Genomic DNA, 6,000 nt, shown 5'->3' on the forward strand with positions numbered 1-6,000 from the left:
AAGGTAGGTACAAAGTATGATATTGCTCAATTTCATTCCATACTTTCAGCTTTCACTTGAGTAAAACCAAAAGTAACAACTGAAATCTCAAGGAACCCTTCTGTCTGGTGAGGTAAGCAGTGAAGATTTCGATGTCATAACACCCAAATCCTGCGTACCAAAGTACGTCTTCATATCTTGTCCGACGCGACGTAGACATAGGTTACCTAGATTAGATAGAACCTCTGCTCTTTCACTTTCACGCAAGGTGGACAAGATAGACCGAGGACTTGACAGTTTCCTTATCTCTTTCAAAATTTAAAATCAGAACCATCCGAATCTTTACACTAAGTAACCCTGAGGCCCCGGAGATGTAATCCAGGTTCAAGCCTCCTATGAATATCCAAATTTTACCTCGAAAGTCCAGAGATGTGGGGTGATGGAAAGTCTTTTTGCAAAGTCCAATCGAGTTTTATTCAGAAGTTCTAGGAATAAGGCATTGCCATATTTATGTCCCGATAGCTCGACTAAGGCACTTATCTCTCTCCTCAGTTGAACTGCAGGCTACAGGAGGGATAGTTTAGTCAAGGCTAGGGGTTTATCTAAATTTGAGTGAAAACAAGAAAAGCTTTTCTACTCTTACGTTCAGGTAATACCTACCCTCAATTGGTTTCCTGTATTAACTATGATCAAGTTTTTAGTCCTATAAAGGTTGGTATTGAAGAGGGATCAAGTAATACTGAGGATAATCCACATGCCTAGAACTTCCAAAAATCCCTAACTTCCCAAAACCAGCTCTCACTTTCAAATCACTAATGCCAACCAGAAAGCGGTCTTGGAAAACAAACATCTATTAATCAATATGAAGCTCTTCTGATCTTAGTGATTAGAATCAACGCCGTGATTATAATCAGGATCAACGATGTGATTGTGGAGGATTAAATGATTCATCAATTGACTGTTGAAACGTAAGGAATTCTTCTGCTTTAACCGTGGATGGGATGGTCTTAGAATTTTAGATTCCATCGTTAGAGACCAAAGCAGTCTCTAACGTTACATACGTGCAAGTAGATACGCGAAATAGGTAGACACGCGAAAGAGGGCCTGCAGGAAGCAAGTGCCAAAGGAGTGGCCGTGGCCACGTGCTGGGGACATAAGATCTGACAATATGGTGATCCGGATCCGGACAAGTAAGTAAGTACACGCGAAATCATCTGGCTGTGTTTTGAGATTTCGACCACCTAACAGGTCCTCGAATATCAGACTGTTGGGCCCTCAATGGCCAACAACAAACACCATGTCCAGCTCCGTGTCTCAAAGTTCGAGACTGAACTCTTCAAACGCGGTTTTCTAATCTTGCCTGTTGCAAGTGTTTTGAAAAATTACCTATCGTTCTGGTGCGCGACTGTAGAAGTTTCTTCTACTGGCACAAGACTTATTCTAGGTGCAGTCAGTCCCTGCCAGACAATATTGAGAAGATATGTGGCTTCATTTTGGACACATCCCTAGTGGCCATTTTGATATCAAAGGCATTTCGTGATGAAACCATACCATCATTTTCCAAAAAAGACTCCATAGTTCCGCCCCTACAAGTTGAAGGCATCTTACATCATATAACACGAGTTAGCAGATAATACAAGACAAGCTTAACCGAGATATACGAGAGATCTACTACATGGACCTCATTTCAAAATAAACAACCACCAGCAAAAATAAACAACAAAACTGTACCTATCTCTAATTAACCTGAAACAGAAAAACAAAAGATCTCACGAGCGATAAGCCGACCATGTTGTAGATACTAGTTTTAGTGATGTAGAACAGATTCGATGGCAATAAAGTGATATAGGGGATTCGATTGCAATAAATACACAAGATATTGTACCGATACTTGATAGAACACTGCGTTCATAGGGACCACGATGAGACATAGGTTTAGTGCGGAGATTAGCTTATCTAGCCTTGTCATCAGAGGCGATAAAGAGACTGCGCCTTGTACAGTACAAAGGCATAATGAGGTTAATTTCGTAATGTGGGCCATGTTGACGTTTTAAAAAGTTGAAAATCCAGTGAAAATGAGACCAGTTACTAGTAATGATACCGAAACATGTGTGGCGGTACTATTGGTGGACTTCGTTGTGAAATAGAAGTAGGTAGACATGTTCCTTTAAGAGTACAAGTTGCGTTGGGAACCATTATATTGGCGTGACGGATCCAAAGACTCGTCTAACAGACAAGATAGACTCAGTCAGGCCTAATCTTTCATCCGCCAGAATTTATATGCAAATGATCCAGCTACACGGAATGAGGATGAATATGATAGATTTGGCAACACGGCCAGGTGCTCCAGGTTGCCAAGTCAAACAAGCTCAACATTCACAGACTCCAGATTTATCGCACCAAAGCTTCTTCTGCTAACACATGTGGGATCCGCGCCAGACCAGACCAAAATGAATCGATTTAACTGTAAAAACCAAATCAATTGCATAGCTCGCAGGCATTGGTAGAATCCTAGCGATGCACCTTAGTGCAACCAGGCTACCAATTTGGTTTCCAAGTAAGGACGCGAAGTAACTTTATTATTTCCAACAGGTATTCCGTATATCCATAGGTATGGGTTGTGAATGTGTTGAACTACCTCGCAGAATCTGTTACCTGTTGATTATTTATCTAGGCGTCTGTGATTAATGTTATTACACGGAGTGAGAACCAAGTTCAATGATATTACAAGGAACAGAACAAACATAAGGACCGTAACAGTACGATATTCCCACTTATTGATCATGAAGAGTTCATCATATTCTTACAGTACCTACTCATATGCAACGTAATCATTACTTATACGTATCCAACACAGTTCGACCTTCACATGAGATGAAAATTTCTACCTCGTAAGGAAAGTGCAATAGCTTTCAAGGTGCTACCTTGCACCTCGATGTACTCCCATATCAAATCCTGGATAATGTATCTCAACATGAGGACTTGGTCTATTCCTTCTCTATCACCTTCGTAATTGAAATCAAAGTAAAGACCTAGACCTCTGTAATTGCCAAGTGCAACCATTTACTCCTTATCTCCTGAACCTTTGCAATACTGCAAACTCTTGGACAATTGGACATTGTAACTACAAAATTCAACTGTTGTTTACCTATAGGACCGAAAAGTCTGCATGGACGCATAGTACCCCAAAGAAGATCACGTATATTTGTTGTGAGATGGAAAACAATCATGTACCCTAGATTTTAGAACTTTTATAGATCTTGTTTTTTTTTTCTTCTTCTTCTTCTTCTTCTTCTTCTTCTTTCTTCTTCTTCTTTTTTTGTCAACTTCACAATAAACTGCTTCGTCTACAATCTACATTGCTACCACGCCTTGACAAAATTCGTCTACAGTTACTTGATAATTATTAGTTTATTTTCGCAAAAATACACATGGCTCTACAACCAAGCATGCGGGTACTACTTTATTCACAAGCAAAGTGTGGAATGCATAATTTTGAATCACTTTATTCCGTCTTGATATCATGCATTAATTCACCTTCAAACAGTTCCAACAAAAAAAGACTTTTTTAACTACATACTTATAAAACCGTTTACAAAAACATTTAAATAATTCTTATCAAAACACATTGACGAACTTATCACGAACACCATGTGATAGTCATATGCAACGTAATCATTACTTATACGTATCCAACACAGTTCGACCTTCACATGAGATGAAAATTTCTACCTCGTAAGGAAAGTGCAATAGCTTTCAAGGTGCCACCTTGCACCTCGATGTACTCCCATATCAAATCCTGGATAATGTATCTCAACATGAGGACTTGGGTCTATTACTTCTCTATCACCTTCGTACTTAATTGAAATCAAAGTAAAGACCTAGACCTCTGTAATTGCCAAGTGCAACCATTTACTCCTTATCTCCTGAACCTTTGCAATACTCGGATCAAGACACACCCCTAAATCTAGCTTACTGGACCTCTCACAACCGAATTTCCCGAGTTTCTAGTTTGTGTTTCAGCTTTCAGCTAATAAACTCAAGATAGCTTCTAAATATCAACAGTTCAAATGAGAGGTTGGCGATTAAAAAATCCCTTGGGTGTGAAATTGTGAACAATTTGAATTTTCAAACACCCTCTCAAGTCCTCAATCCGTCTTGAGTCTCTCAATGGGAAAACAACGTCATCACTTTACAGTAGAACACAACTGTTTTAAGTGTTTACTGTTTGCTAGCAAAAATCCGCAAGTCTCTACATTGGAAATATTTTCAGTGCCATTTCCATGCCAAATACAGTCGTAGTCATTGTTTTCATTGCCATATTACTGATATTACTCATACCACATTACTCCAAGATTACTAAACGATAAACTATTCATGGAACACTCAACAGTAAAACACTTGAGACCTCTCTTATCACTGATATCGTTATCAATAGACGTTGTGCCCTGTTCTAACGACCTATAAAATACCCATTATGAATTCCTATGATGGAAAAAATAAGTCAGCTCCTTCAAACACGCTGATGGTGATAGGTATTTCATCGTGAAATAAGAAATATTTCCTTGACAAAAGGTGTGTGTGTGTACCCACTCTTTACTCTTTAGGTATTACCTTTCCTGACGTATTTTTGCTTCCAAGCTTGTCAGTAGAAAAGGGAGCACGTTGCAGAATTTGCCCAATAATTAGCCCAGAGATGTAAGACTCCCTAATTCCATTTATATGTAGGATGTGCCTTCATCTACTCCTGACTAAACAATTCAGGTCTCAGGGTAATACCGAAATTTACGTACTTTGAGGTAAAGAGACTTTTGAGTGTTTTAAGTCTTATTGTACAGGCATGAACAAGGTACAAGGTATGATATTGCTCAATTTCATTCCATACTTTCAGCTTTCACTTGAGTAAAACCAAAAGTAACAACTGAAATCTCAAGGAACCCTTCTCATGGAATAAAATAATTCTGAAATTTCTGAAGCAGCTTCTACACTGGTCAGATGAGACGATCTTCTTAAGCACGTCCACACTATAAACTTTAATTACACTGAAATCCTTTGGTATTATGTCGGCCACTTACGGCCGAGATCTCTCAGACGCTCTAATGCCGGCCACTTAAGACTATCTGACAGACCTCTTACCTAGGTCTATCACATACACATAGTCAGTCCTGGGTCTGTCAGACCGTCTCATCTGAGCGTGAGTGACCGACATTAGCTTTTTTACATGGGTTCCAGTCGATTTCGATCGACATCAACTGAAGTGTTTCGTGTTCCCCTTGTACGTACCTATACCTACGCCTAATCTTTCAAGCACATCACCTAGAAACTAGAAAATCTTTGCAACGACCCCTTCAGTTAAGGTGTGCATGTTCCTTACCATTTTGTTCCTTATTTGGAATATTGGAATGGTTTTTAATCCTAGGCAACAATGACATCGTGTCTTGTATGACAATGGGCAGGTCGTCATAAATTTCAAATTGACTTTTGTTATGTCTTTCAAAAACTACAGGACACCGAGTATGATCCTGAAAATTGTAGACGGGCAGGATTTCCTGTCTCATTTCTCGCTATAATTCACAATCATAGCCACCTACTATACCTAGGTAGTTATCTGTGTTAAAATAGGTATCCACTGCCTTTTACCTATACTTCCTTAAGTTGAAATAACAGCTAGATTGACAAAATAGTCAGCCTAGAACACCTAGAGGTGCCCAACCCAATATAACTACATATTTGTCGGCACAAATTCTGATTCTTCCGTACGTAAGGTCTAGGCTTCCACCGGTAACCCATCGACAATTTGGTCCGCGGACCATGAGTTAAGCTCACGTGGGCTAACTACTAAATAGGTAGTTAGGTAGCTACTTGGAAAACTAACCTAGAACATTTCAAACAATTAACATACCTATCCGGGCAAATGATAATATGACAACTGTAGCATGAGAACATGGCCGATGTATCAAAAGCTTTTGACTCACTCGGAAATTTTTTAGCCCGACCGTCTTCACAACAGGGGAAAGAGGA

Source organism: Diaphorina citri, unplaced genomic scaffold, assembly GCF_000475195.1.
Source record: "Diaphorina citri unplaced genomic scaffold, Diaci psyllid genome assembly version 1.1 scaffold6, whole genome shotgun sequence".
NCBI lineage: Eukaryota > Metazoa > Arthropoda > Insecta > Hemiptera > Psyllidae > Diaphorina > Diaphorina citri.